Below are 15,270 nucleotides of genomic sequence, written 5' to 3'. Positions count from 1 at the left end.
AGTGGTATTAGTACCTCCCTTGTTCTTGATTGTATCCCTCTGTTAATACAATTAGGATTGCATTAGCTTTTTTGGCTGCTACTGCACACTGCTGGCTCATATTTAGCTGGTTGTCCAGTAAGACTCTAAGATCCCTCTCACAGTTACTGCTATTGAGCCTGAGTTCACCCAGTCTATATGTGTACTTTTGGTTTTTCTTGCCTAAGTGTAGGACTTTACTTTTCTCTACATTGAATTTCATTTTGTTAGATATGGCCCAGTGTTCTAGTCTGTCAAGATCCATCTGGATCTTGAGCCTATCTTCTTGGATGTTAGCTATTCCTGCCAGCTTAGTATCATCTGCAAAATTGGTAAATTCCCCTTCTATTCCCTCATTAATTAAGTCGTTAATGAAGATATTGAAGAGTACTGGGCTTAAGACAGAACATTGTGGCACCCCACTGCTTACTTGCCTCCATGTAGACTTAGATTTTTGCTGGTCTACTAATTGAGTCACTATATTGAAGAATGAAATAAGATTGGTTTGGCATGATCTGTTCTTAACAAACTCATGCTGACTGTTAGTTATTATTTTACTTGTTTCTAGATGTTGGCAGGTCTGTTTTTTTATTATCTTTTCCAGTTTCTTCCCGGGCATTGATGTTAGGCTGATTGGTCTATAGTTTCCTGGGTCTGTTTTTTTCCCCTTTTTTGAAGATGGGAACCACATCAGTTCTTTTCCAGTCCTCTGGTAGTTCTCTGGTGCTCCAGGATTTTTGAAAGATATGGTACAGTGGTTCTGAGATTACCTCTGCCAGCTCCTTTAAAACTCTAGGATGTAATCCATGAGGCCCTGGTGATTTGTATTCATCAAGATCAGACAGGTGTTCTCTTACTATTTTTTTTTGCTTATTTTAACTTTTATTTCTGGTCTGTCTTTTACAGTTATGCTTTTGGTGGTTTGAGCTACAGTTTCTTTTTGTGTGAAGATGGATGCAAAGAATGAGTTAAGCAGTTCTGCTTTCTCTCTGTTGCCTGTTGCTTCCTTGCCATCTTCTCTTTTTAGTGGACAACTGTTTCCTTGATTTTTTTTATTGTAATTTTTATGTTGGAAGAAACTTTTTTTTATTATCTTTGACTTTTGTTGCAAGTCTTTGTTTGTTCTGAGCCTTTGCTATCCTGACTTCATCTTTGCAGATTCTGTCTGTCTGCTGATATTCTGCCTTAGTTGTATGTCCTTCTTTCCATTTTTTGTACTTGTCCTTTTTTTCCTTTCAATTTGCCAGAGAGATCTTTATACAACCATGCTGGTTTCATCTTGGATTTCTTGTTTTTCTTTCTCAGTAGTATTGTGCTGGTCTGGGCTTCTATGATCATACTTTTCAGAGTTTCCCTAGATTCTTGAGTTGTTTTCCTCTTTAGGATTTTCATTGATGGAATCTTTCCCAAGTTCTCTCTGAGTTTATTAAAATCAGCTCTTTTAAAATCCAAGACTCTGGTGTCATTATGTTCTATTGCTTGTGTTTGTGTTATGTTGAATTCTAGTATGACATGGTCACTCTCACCCAAGGTTCCTGCAATTTCAACTCCCTCTATCACTTCTTCTCTGTTTGTAAGAATTAAGTCCAGTATGGATGTCCTTCTAGTTTCACCCTCTACTTTTTTTGGACAACAAAGTTGTCAGCTAGGTTGGTTAGGAATTTATTTGATTTCTCACTTGGTGCAGAGTTAGTTTTCCAATTGATATCAGGATAATTGAAATCTCCCATTACTATTGTTGTGTGTTTTCTGCATATGTTTGTTAGTTGGTTGGCAAAAAGGACATCTATTTTTTCTGCTTGATTGGGTGGCCTATAATATACACCTATGGCCATGTCATTCTTTTTTTCTTTTCTATTGACCCATATACATTCTAGGAAGTTTTCATCTTTGGTTTCATGCATTTTTGTAGCAATATAGTGATCCTTTACATACAGTGCAACTCCACCTTCTTTTTTATGGAGTCTGTTTTTTTTTTAACAGTTTGTATCCTTCTACCAGTATGTTCCAATCATGGGTTTTATCCCACCAAGTTTCTGTAGTAATGATTAATATAATGTTTTATACATACATGCCTGTTTAAAGGTCACTAAGATAGTGCAAGGAAATGAGAACAATAAGGACAAATACAAACAAGGAAGCAGCCCAGACAACTGTAAATAAGTCTGTACTATATCTAATTATTGTAATCCACATTGTAATTATGCTTACTATGTACTAAAATCTCAATAAAAGGGAGTTCTGGAATTTGCTCTGGGCTCCCATCCCGAGTACACACGCTTGTGTGTCATTCTTTCCATGGGAGACCACCACAAGTGGTGACCCCGACGTGATCCACTGCGGGTGGTACGTGTCCGGACCTCTGTGTTTCCTCGCCTGGAATAGGTAAAGTACGTACTTAACTATTGCTGGACAATAGGATTTTTCAGGGAACATGGGGGGAAAACTTTCTCAGTCACAGGAACGGCATGTTAGTGAGCTGCTGAAGTTAGTCAGGACAAATTTCTTAATCTTTAAACCCTCTGGGGGGGAGCAAATAGTTCCTTCAAAAGGTAATGTGAAAAGGCTGCTGCAAAAGATCTGGCAGCAATGCCCCTGGTACTCAGAGAAGGGCTCTTTAAAGTTAGACACATGGAGGAAAATTGGAACTATCCTTCATGAGGAACCACGGGCAACAGCTGAAATTTTAACATATTGGAAGGTTGTTATGACTGCTTTAGAGACCCAGCAACAACCTCTTTTAAAAACTTTAGTAGAACCTCCTCCTTATAAAGGAGTTGTGTTGCACCCTCCAACTCCAAAACTGGAGTATGTTTTCTCACCCCCAACAGCGCCTACGCCTGTGGAGGATAAAACCCAGCCACAAATGGGAAAAGTTCAAGCAATGATGCATCAGGCTTTCAATGAAGGGAAATTAGAGCCTGATGAGATTCCCCAGATGAATTTGTTTCCAGTTAATTGGCAAGTGGATGCTCAAGGCAACATGCAGGCTGAATGGGTTCCGATTCCGTTGGCAGTACTTAGGGAAATTAAGAAAGCAGTTAAAGATTATGGTATTCAAAGTCCTTTTACAAAGGGGCTCCTGACAAGTTTGGCTTCCTCACGCATGATTCCAAATGACTGGAAAGATTTAATGAGAATGATATTGAGTTCTACTCAGTATGTGGTTTTTGATTCAGAATACCAGAGGGAAGCTATCAATAGGGGACGGAATTCCAGACCAAATCTATGGGTCAAGCTTGTTTGAATCCACTGCTGATCAAGCTAATAATTTGCCTGATCACGTATTTCCCATGGTTATGGCAGCTGTCCTTGGGGCGTTGTCCCGCATCCAGGATGTGGGAACCCCGGCATGGTCTTTTTCTCAAATTAAGCAAACAGCATCTGAGTCTTATGACGATTTTGTGGAAAGGCTACAATTGGCTATTACCCGGCAAATCTCTAATGAGGAAGCTGCAAAAGAACTTTTGCTGAAATTGGCAGTTGAAAATGCAAACGCTGACTGCAAGCGTATCTTACAGCCTTTGGTGGCTAGAGGTGAGGTTACTCTGGCTGATCTGTTAAAGGCATGTGCAGTGGTGGGTTCTCAGGCTTACAACATGGAGACTTTGGCTATGGCATTACAAAAAGGGATGAAACCTACAGGGAATTGTTTTAATTGTGGGAAGCCTGGCCATTTTAAAGCCCAGTGCCGAGCACCGGAGGGGGGGGGGCGGAAATGGCATTTAACAAAAATAAAATTAAGGACGTCCGCCCAAAGTCGGTCTGTCCGAAATGCAAAAAAGGGTTTCATTGGGCAAATCAATGTCGCTCTGATCAAAATCAAAATTCGGGAAACTAAATTTGGGGCGTGCAGCTAGCCCCGCTCCCAAAGCTGTCACAAAAGCATCGCCTGCAACTACTGGGAGTGCAGGTTTGAGTTTAAAAATGTTGAACTCAATTGATGTGACTTTTCCTAATCAAGTGTACATTGAGGACACTCATTTGCATGGGCCACTGCCAGAAAAAACAGTGGGATTGGTACTTCCCAGGTCTTCTCCATCAGAAAAAGGGTTCTTTGTTATTCCAGGGGTTATTGATCAAGATTATAAAGGGGTTATTAAGGTACAATTATACACTGATACTCCTACATCATTAATGGCCGGTGATTCTATTGCCCAGTTATTATTGCTTCCATACATTCCTATGAATCCTTTAATTGGGATCCCACAAACTGGCGGTTTTGGGTCCACTGAAATGGCCAGTTCTCCAGTTGCTGCAGAATTGCTAGCGCTGACAAAAAAATTGACTACAGACCAACCTAAAATGACAATTGAAATTCAAGAAAAATCATTTTCTGGCCTTATAGATTCCGGAGCAGATGTCTCTGTGATACGCCAAAAGGAATGGCCAAATGAATGGGCACTTGAGGACTCTCCGGCTGTTCGTGGAGTGGGTGGTATGCAGTTTGCAAGAAGTAGTGTACATTGGTTGAAGGCATTGCATAGAGAAACTGGCGAGACCGCAAGGATTCAACCTCTTGTGTTGCCCCTGCACATAAACTTGTGGGATAGAGATTTACTGTCACAGTTCCGCACAAAAATTGTTATTGGATAATGGAAAAATTACAACTGTTAACCTCTCAGCCAGTTTGGATTGACCAATGGCCACTTTCACAGGAAAAGCTCATAGCTTTACATCAATTGGTAGCTGAGCAGCTACAATTAGGACACATTGAGCCAACTTCTAGTCCGTATAACACTCCTTCACATAAAAACAAAAACGGGGGAAGTGGATGGATATGGCTTGCCTTACATACAAAACATTCTTAATATTACCTTATACACTTTAAATTTTTTAAACATGACAGGATCTCCAGCTGCTACGGCAGCCAGTAGGCATTTTGCTTCCTCCCCTTCTGCAGGAGCGCCAAGACCGAAAGTTCGGTATAGGAGACTGCCAGATCCAACGTGGAGAGGACCTGTCCCGCTGATAACTTGGGGCCGAGGATACGCTGCCGTTGAAGATGAGGGGACAGTTGTTTGGGTTCCTGCTCATTGTGTGCGTCCTTATCATCAGCCAAAGGGGCAAGGGGGTGGATTTGGGGGAATGGAAAAGAAACACGCTGATCCAGGACATGGAGAAGCTAGCAAACCTTCATAATAAAACTGATTGTTGTATGCACATGCCAACTCACAAAACATCAGGGCTTCCAATGGTTGCAGTACCTCTGGCCGAAAGTGACTGGTATAAGGGACAATGCTATGGTTGTTCGGGGACGTGGTCTAGCAGTTGGACTACAAGTAACATAAATACCTTACACCTTGGAAGCCGGATCCAAGAGGTGGCGGGTATCTGCTGGACCCACAATGAGACGGTAGAGAATATGACTTACTTGGGAACATATCCGTTTTGCAACAAAACAATTGTTATTAGCAATGGAAGTCGGGTTTATTCGAATGACATGAAAACTAAAAATCTCACTTACTTTGTACATAACATTTCTCGATATGATATCACATCTTTGATCAATGAAAATAGGTGTCCATATATTCCTGCCACATGTTGTCCCACCACAAGAGAAAACCAGTTGTATAAATGTGCGAATGGGAAATACGCACCATCGTCCACTTATTTGGCTATGTTAATGGAGTCCTTTGCAAAACTAATCTATGTTGAGCCAAATAAGGTTGGTCATCTCCTGGGAGCAAATTTATGGTTGCTGTGTGGACGGATGGCTTATGATCGCATGCCAGCATGATGGAAAGGGGTCTGCACCTTTGGGAAAGTAATCCCATCTCATTTCATTCAAAAATCTTTGGGGACTGCTCATATCCGCAATGCGCGTTCCGCAACGGAAGTTAACTCTGTCTTAACCCATGACTACTGGACACAAATATCAAGGGGAGTTATTCCCCCTTTAGGAGTCATGATGAACTATAGAGATTTACATCGTTTTAAACAATTGGACAGTTACTATGTTTAAAGACACCATTAAAACGCTAAGGCTGCTTGAAGAAGAGCAAGAAAAAATTAGTGACTTTGTCCTTCAAACCAGATATGCGGTGGATACTATTCTGGCTGCGCAAGGGGGAGTTTGCGCTGTGGTTCATACGCATTGTTGCATGTATATCTCTGATTATTCTCCAAACATTACAGCTACTATACAGCATATGGAACAAACCCTGAAGGAAAATCCATTACAATCGGAGGGTGAGGGACTGGACGTGTGGTCTGCACTTTGGTCCTGGTTGCCAAATGGTTCATGGATTTGTCACCTAATTATTGGAGTGATATTGCTTTTTATACTTTCTCTTTGTGCATGCTGTATTATCCAATGTCTCCCTGGACTTTTAGGAATGTGTTGGGTGAAGTCTACGGAAGGAGAATTGCTGTTGCAGATGGCGAAAAGCTACCGAGGCATCCGCGATCATCAAAAAACTAAAACAGGGGAGATGTGGGAATAATAAACTTTGGCTTGGGCTTGAGTAATGATTAATATAATGCTTTATACATACATGCCTGTTTAAAGGTCACTAAGATAGTGCAAGGAAATGAGAACAATAAGGACAAATACAAACAAGGAAGCAGCCCAGACAACTGTAAATAAGTCTGTACTATATCTAATTATTGTAATCCACATTGTAATTATGCTTACTATGTACTAAAATCTCAATAAAAGGGAGTTCTGGAATTTGCTCTGGGCTCCCATCCGAGTACACACGCTTGTGTCTCATTCTTTCCATGGGAGACCACAAAAGCTTTGCGTTTATGGTTCACAGCCTCTCACCCTGCCAGATCCTACACACCCTTTTCCTGTAGGATCTTTGTGGTAGTGGGGGCTGGTAGCACAGCAGCTCAATAGATGGCTAGATTGGGCACCCAATCTCTGCTTGGAGAGCACAGATCAGAAATTCTAGATAGGTAATCTGTCCATGTAGACTGGTAATTTTTTTCCAAGGAGGACAGTATCCAAATTTGAAAATAGTACTGCACAAGACAGCTGTAAAGCAAGTATTAAACTGAACTAAGCCAGTCATTTTGAAATAAAATAAAATCACAATCTCAAGCACTCTAACCTTAAATGTATTATTGGTATTTTTGGTTTATAGTTATATGATTCGTGCGCCGTTAGGCACATGGGCCTCTATCTTTCTATTTTTTATTCTTTTGAATAAAACAAAAGCAACATCTTTTAAAGTTATGTGTGTCTGTTAAAAAGAAAACATAATATATAAAAAATCCATGTGGCATCTCTATATTTGTAATACATCAAGCTATTAAACAAGCTATTATTTGGAAAAATAAAAAATAAAACCGGAGAGGTGGGGTTAAGGCAATTAGCTCTAACAACATTCTCTTAGCATTATGAAACTAGCCAGATCATATAAAATAATAACAGAAAGTGAAATAAATTTAGTTTCAGAAACATGACTTGCTTTGTCTGATAATTTTCAACTTTTATATATGACAATATTAAAATAAATGAAAAGTCCTAGTAAATCAGACCAAAATCCCAACAATTCATCATGTTTTCACTGTGGACAGTTAGATGCCCACAGGAAATAATCATGAGGCTACATTTATTCTTTCAAGACACATAAAATACACACAAATACATACTTGGGGAGGGGAGAGTGGAGAGAGGGAGGGAGGGAGGGAGAGGGGGAGGGAGAGACAGAGATTACTATTTCCACTCCCTTTTCACTCCCTGCAGCAAGGAGGAAACTGCAGAAGGAAAGGAAACATTTGAAAAGAAGTGAGTGTAGGTAGATAAAAGATTCTCTTGGTAAAGCAATAATGGGGAAGAAAAGAAAAGCAAATGATGGACAGAGACATGTAAAAACAAGATGTAAAATTATAAGCAGCAGCAGCTTACTCTTGCTTATGATATATTTATGTACTTTGGAGTAGAAGTTCCACATGGAGATAGTTGAGATAGATGATGATAGGACTCAAGAGATGCCACTCCTTTTCTTCTTGGAACACACAGAAGTAAAGAAAGTGAAAGAAAAATTAATAGAAAGAAGAACAAAGAACTTGAGAGAATGTGGGCACAGTGAAGTTTTATTCTATTACTTTCAGTTTGTCTGCTAAAGATTACTATGATAATAAAAATATAAAAAGAAAGGCAGAATCAAAATTGCAACAGACAGGTGAGGACAGAGGTGGTAGAAAAGCAGGTGGAATATAATGTGATGTGTTGCAAAAATGTCACAGAATATCAAGAGAGGGTTCTAGGTCTCACTCTGCTTGCATATATGGCTTAGAAGTTGCAGCCTTTGATCTCCTGATCTCATAGTCAGGTAAATGAGAGCATTTATCAGAGTTGCATGTATCTCAGAATCAACCTAAATCTTTTTGCCTTTACAATATCTCCTCTGTTTTATGCTTTGTGTATTGTTTTTAAGCAGCGTAAAGTGATGACGATGATTGGCAGTAAAGCAAAGTGCCAGTAAAGGTTCAGGACTGCAGAACAGTTAATAATAAACCTAAAGAGTTTCAGGTCACTGATGCTTAGGCAACTTAGGTGATTGTCTTATTGTTAATGATTATTCTGTGATATTTTCAGTTTAATCAAGTATTTGCAGTATATGCATGCTTGGTGAGTGAACTGACAATGATTGTTTGAATGTATTTAAATGACCCATACATCAAAGCCTCATTTCCAGCAATGGCCTAAAAACTTTCAAAAGATAGCCAAACTCCTGGTAAAGGTGAAAGGAAACATAGATCACAATGAACCTAAGCTCCAGTTTCACTTTCATGGGCAGCAGTGTTTGGGATAATAACTAACATAGGGAGGAAACCAAAGTACACTGGAATTCTTTTCAACTCCTTTTCCCAACATCACAACAGGTGCCAGTATATTTTTATGTGGAACACCGTAACATGTTTCTGTGTATACGCATGCATACTTACTTTTGAGGATGGAATTTCTATTTCTTCCTCTCCCTCTCCCTCTGTGTGTGTGTGTGTGCGCACGCACGCACGCGCGCATTTAAGTATGTGCATTTCTAACCAGGGAGGGTGATTTCAGTTGCTCCTGAGAGTATTTTCTGTTGAGGCAATTCCCCGTTAGGAGAATGAGCGCATACAGGGAGACTTAGTGAGAGAAGTGAAGAATAACACACACACAGCACACAGATACACTGTACAGTTAATGTAGGTTTTTACTTCCAATAAGCATTTAAGCAAAGTCCAAACAAGCAGTCCAAGTCTTTCACAGGTAAAGCAGTCAGTGTGCAGTTTAGGGATAATCCAAATATCAAAGTCCAGTATCAAAAAACAGTTCAGTAACAGACTTATATCAACGATCAGTAACAGTCATTAGGAGGAAGGGCAACTCTCTCCAACAGAAGGGAATAGAAACTCACTGAGACTCTCTTCTGAGACTAAACAACCCAGGTTTCTGGCTCCAACTTATGGCCATTTGAGAAATCACACCCAATTACAGTTTTAGCATGCTCTTAAAGACATAGTATTAAAATGTCTATCCTAGTTTATATATTTCCAACCCAAATAACTGTTAGGTGACTTACATTCCTAACATTCTCCCCTTTGGGTAGGACAATGTATACAACCTTACATTCTAAGTCCATAATCCTCGCAGCAAGCCTCATGATTTATTGAGCCTTGGGCCTTTGTAAAATGATCTGTTATATTGTTTTCTGACATACAGTATTCCAGCTTAATGATTTTACTTTGCATACATTGTCTCACATTTAAATATCTTAAATCTGTGTGTTTCATTCTTGTCTTAACAGCAATATTTGAAGCCATCTGTATTGCTGATTGGTTATCTTCGTAAATAACAATAGAATCTGTTACATCAATTCCCATGTCAATTAGTAGTTGCTTATACAAAACTAAATCTGTACATAGTAAAGACAAACATGAGAATTCAGCCTCCATCGTTGACAAACTTAGGTGTTTCTGTCTAATAGACCTCCATCTAATCAACACTTTTCCCAATAATTCTACAGTACCAAATGTAGATTTTCATGTATTTATGTCTGTAGCAAAACTTGCATCAGCATATGCAGTAAAACTCAGTTCATCTTTAGGCTCCAAATACAATGCATAATGCATTGTTTGTTTCAAATATCTTAACACACGTTTAGCAGCTTGCCAGTGCCTTTCAGTCGGCTCAGTATTAAATCTCACTAATTGATTAACATTGTATGCTATATCTGGCCTTGACCAATTACTGAGATAAGATAAGTTACCAATCAAAGACTGATAAATGTTCTTATCAAAAACAGAACTTTGAACATCACTGTGGCTAAACTCCTGGCTCATTGGTGTTTTAGCTGGCTTACAAAGTTCCATTTTAAAATTCTTTAGTAATTGGTTAATTTTACCTGACTGTGAGATTTTGTATCCTCCCCTAGTTCTATCTATCTTTAAACCAAGATATTGTTTAATTTCACCTAACTGTTTTATTTTTTAAAAAAATTCTAATAGTGATATTATTTTAGTAGCTTCTTGTTCAATTTGGGTGATTAATGCTGTGTCATCAGTAAACAATAGCAACAATGACACTATACCACCACTTTCTCTTTTGAACAAACATGAATCAGCCATGCCAGCTACAAAACCTATCTTAGATAATTCTTTAACTATACATTGGTTCCTGATTGCTTCAAACCATAAAGACTCTTTTTCAATCTCTAGCAATCAGTTGTATTATCATTTTTAATATATAGCGAGTTGCAACTGTGCATGCAGATATGCCGTTTCTACATCCAAATGATTTACAATGTATTCCTCCTTAGCTGCCCACACTAAAGCTGCCCTTAATGTAGTAGCTTTCAGACTAGGTGAAAACACCTCATTGTAGTCATTTGCTGTCTGATTGAACCCTTGTGCTACTAACCTGGTTTTATGGGTAACAGTCCCGTCTACACCTGTCTTTAGTTTATAAATCCATTTACATCCTATGGCATGTTTACCTGGTGGTAACTTAACATTTTCATATACCTCCAACTTTTTAATGATTCCAGTTCCTTATCCAACCAGCCTGATCCTTAGCAGGATACAGTTTCAGTTCATTATAACTACTAGGAACTGTATTCACTTGGCATACAACACAAGCCTGATATCTATCAGGTGGTCATGTTACTTGGGTTGAACATCTTGGTAATACAGGGCTTACTGGTGGACTTTCCTGTGCCACCTGCTCCTGTTCTTCTACCTCCTCCTGTGCCTGTTCTTCTACTTCCTCCTCTTCTTCCTCTTTAATGGCTATTCGTGGTTTACTTATTTCATCTTTAGGGACTATTTGGGTGTCAATAATAATATCATTGCTAGATTCCTATTCCAGTTTATTCCACCCAACGTGCTCAAGAAATTTTGCACTAGCACTACAATAAACATGAGTTGTGCCTTTATCCCAAAATCTAAACGATCTATGATTGGCCTTGTAACCTACAAAAATAACTTCTTAGTTCTATGCTGCCCTTTCAGTCTTACTTGTAAGGGAGTATGCACCCATGCTGGAGCTCCAAATGTGTGTAGATAACTTAAATTTGGTTTTCTGCCATGCCACCGAGGGAATGGCAATTCTCCAGTTGTTGTATTAACTACATTGTTTAACACATGGTTACTACATAGTATGGCTTCACCCCACAGTGTTTCAGGCAAACCTGGATCAGATAACATAGTGCGAGCCATGCCTTGTAATGTTTGCCCTCTTCGTTCTACAAACGAGTTATGTTGTGATCTGTAAGATGCAGAACGTTTATGCTCAACCCCAGCCAATTTCAACATTGTTTGGAATCTTTTGTTAACAAACTTAGTCCCGTTATCAGTAACTAAAGTAATTACTTTAGTTTTCATTTTTGTCTCTGCAAACCTTAGCCAGTTAAAGAAATGTTGGAATGTTTCTGTTTTGTTTTTCATGAGATAGCAGAAACCATATCGTGAGTAATGGTCCATTATACTCAAAATATAGCAGGCACCTCCTAAACTAGGTTTCTTGGGACCAATTATGTCAGCAAACACAACCTCTAAGGGTTCTTTGGTCTTAAACCCATTTAGTCTGTTTGCTGGAGTAACCTTGCTTTTCTCTTGGCTACAAGCATTACAGTTTAAATACTTGCTACAGTGTTTCAATTTTACTCCCTCTGACAATTCAACAGTTTGTTTGAGCATTTTGAAATTAATATGCCCCAGACGTCTATGCAGTAAATGTATACATTCATCATGTGGCTTTTACATTGTTATAAACTGAATTAGCCATCTTCAACTGGTCATCATGTATCACATATAAATCATTCTCTAAATTAGCAGTAACACTTTTACCCTCTTTCTCTATTATACAGTTATCTCCCCTAAAGGTTACTTCATAAGCAAGATTAACTAAGGCCCTTACTGATAACAAATTAAATTTTAGTTTAGGTACATATAACATAGTTAAATGTTTGTTTACACAAGAACAATATGCAGTACCTATACCAGAAGCCTTCCTCTTCCATCCATTTTCCAATGATACATGTTGCTTACTCATGGACATCTTTACAAACTTCTCTCTATCTTTAGTAATGCATTGTGATGCTCCACTATCAACATCCCACAAATGATGGTTTACAGTTGAAATGCTAGACATAGTTAAACTAACATTCTTCTTGGCCTTCTGGTGATTACCAGTATTCTGTCGTTTTCTTTTCTTACAGAATCTAGCTATATGTCCCCTAGCCCCACAAGAAAAACATTTCCTAACAGTATAGGCAGTTGAAGACAAACCTTCTTCTTGTGGTTGTTCCTTCCTCAGTTGGACCCTATCCAGTTGTCTTCTTGCTTCTTTTAACAACCCTCTGGTTATGTCCATCAATGTCAGTTTATCTCTGGGCAGGACTTCAAGTGAAGATACGTAATCATCATAACTTTCATCCAATGAGGAAAGAATGATGTAAACTTGATGCAGCTCTGAAAATATCAGTTCCTTTTCATGTAGCTCTTGAAAAGTTATTTCCATGAAGTTCAAATGAGCTAACATATCTCCATCTTTCAGAAGACGTGCTCTAAACAGTTTACGTGTAAGATGTATGTGTGCACCTACACTGTCATGAACATAAATCCTCTTCAAATTCTCCCAACACCTAGCAGCAGACTCTTCTCCATGAATATGGACTAGCTGCTGGTCACTCAGTGTTAGTCCAATTATACAAAGAGCTCATTTGTTGTTCTGTTTAAAGTCAGCAAGCTTCTTGGCATCGTCCTTATTTTCTGTATCCCAACCATTGTTCTGTATCCCAACCATTGTCTTGAACTAATTCCATAACCCTTCCCTACGCAGAAGTAGACTGCACTTCATAGACCAGGAAACATAGTTTGTTCCATCCAACCGGGTTATTAGTGATAGACTTGTTGAAGTGTCTTGTGCCATCTTTACCAGGATAGTAACCGACAATTAAACAGTAAACAGCTGTCTGTATGCAGTACTGTGTATTCACACCAACTCTCAGTTATCTGAGCCTGGTATGAACTGGGCCCATAATCAGTGTTGAGATAATTGCCCGTTAGGAGAATGAGCGCATACAGGGAGACATAGTGAGAGAAGTGAAGAATAACACACACACAGCACACAGATACACTGTACGGTTAATGTAGGTTTTTACTTCCAATAAGCATTTAAGCAAAGTCCAAACAAACAGTCCAAGTCATTCACAGGTAAAGCAGTCAGTGTTCAGTTCAGGGATAATCCAAATATCAAAGTCCAGTATCAAAAAACAGTTCAGTAACAGACTTACATCAACGATCAGTAACAGTCATTAGGAGGAATGGCAACTCTCTCCAACAGAAGGGAACAGAAACTCACTGAGACTCTCTTCTGAGACTAAACAAACCAGGTTTCTGGCTCCATCTTATGGCCATTTGAGAAACCACACCCAATTACAGTTTTAGCATGCTCTTAAAGACATAGTATTAAAATGTCTATCCTAGTTTATATATTTCCAACCCAAATAACTGTTAGGTGACTTACATTCCTAACATTTTCTGATTTTCTCTCATGTTGAATCTGATGTGTGCATCAGTGGTGGGATTCAAAAAAAATTTCTACTGGTTCTGTGAGTGTGGCTTGGTGGGCATGGCTTGGTGGGAATGGTGCGGCTTTGTGGGCATGGCAGGGGAAGGTTACCGTAAAACCTCCATTCCCTCCCCTCTCCTGGGGAAAGGTTACTGCAAAATCCCAATCCCTCCCCACCCCACTAACCTGCTTTCCAGCTCTGTTCTCCAATCAGCTGGGACTCAGGAGGCACAGAATAGATGGGGATGGGGCCAATCAGAGGTGGTATTTGCCGGTTCTCTGAAGTACTCAAAATTCTGCTACCGGTTCTCCAGAACTGGTTAGAACCGCTGAATACCACCTTTGGTGTGCATGTATGTTATATTTATTTCCTCTCATGTTTTAAATAAATGTGTACAGCCTGCATCAGCTTCTGATCATGTGATCAAGAAGACTGCTACAAAGGAGCATTCAATTAGTAGCATTCTGAGATACTATTCAACTGCTTCTTTCAATGAACCAGTTATGTACTGGAGATTATTTTTACTTCTCTAGGAATATGTTTGTTCACTCTAATTTGGCCTGTTTTTTTTTTTCCTGGCTGGTCTTGCTGTGCTAAATTTGATCCAGTTCTGTTTTCAGAAACGAATGCAGAAAGCTTCTCCTGATTGACACAGAACCTAAAGTTTCTTTATAGACATACAAATACCTTCATATTTACATACAAATAGATCAGCACTCCTTTGGGATGATAGGAATTACTAGATAGTGAAAGCCTTCACAATGTAGCGTCTGGATTTTTTTTTTTTTTTCAGATCCTGAACAGGAACTCCACTGCAGGAGAGAGAGAGTTAGATTATTAATACATTCAAACAAATACTTATTAACTTAATTAGAAAGGAGCACAGCAATATTCTAAGTAAGTAACTTTCTAGCCAACTGCACTTCTCATAAAGATGGATAGGGGAAATTTTTCAAAACCTTTTCTCTCTCCCCTCCCCCCTTCTCTTACTCCATTTTATTATTGGATTTGCCAATTCAGGTTTCCAATTTCCATTTGAAAATCCATTTCCAAATTCAGGTTTCTTTGTTTTTGCTTGTTTATCATTCCAAATCAGCAATTGGCCCCAATTTGTTCCATTCTGAAGAACTATGTTGTTAGCGGATGGACAAGTAGAAGATCAGGTAACATCTTGAACATGTTTACATTGTTTCTTTGCAACATTTTATCAGACTAGATTTTTTTTAAAAAAAGAAACATC

The 15,270-nt window shown here is 39.0% G+C and overlaps 2 long non-coding RNA genes across 2 annotated transcripts in view; both read left to right on the top strand.

Moving 5' to 3' along the window:
• LOC148128829 (uncharacterized) overlaps window positions 1-14,919 on the top strand; it is an 82,952-nt gene extending 68,033 nt beyond the window's left edge. The window contains exon 3 of the long non-coding RNA XR_015745703.1: window positions 14,824-14,919. This is a non-coding gene — a long non-coding RNA (uncharacterized LOC148128829). The remainder of the gene's footprint in view (window positions 1-14,823) is intronic.
• On the top strand, window positions 4,363-5,102 carry LOC148128830 (uncharacterized). Its single transcript, XR_015745660.1, has 2 exons — window positions 4,363-4,449; window positions 4,922-5,102. It is a non-coding gene; the product is annotated as an uncharacterized LOC148128830 (long non-coding RNA).
• Window positions 14,920-15,270: the final 351 nt, after the last annotated feature.

The sequence above is a fragment of the Notechis scutatus genome, chromosome Z (assembly GCF_049901735.1).
Source record: "Notechis scutatus isolate UNSWTSFEM ecotype Mainland chromosome Z, rNotScu1.2, whole genome shotgun sequence".
Classification (NCBI taxonomy): domain Eukaryota; kingdom Metazoa; phylum Chordata; class Lepidosauria; order Squamata; family Elapidae; genus Notechis; species Notechis scutatus.
This window is presented reverse-complemented; position numbering and strand designations above follow the sequence as displayed.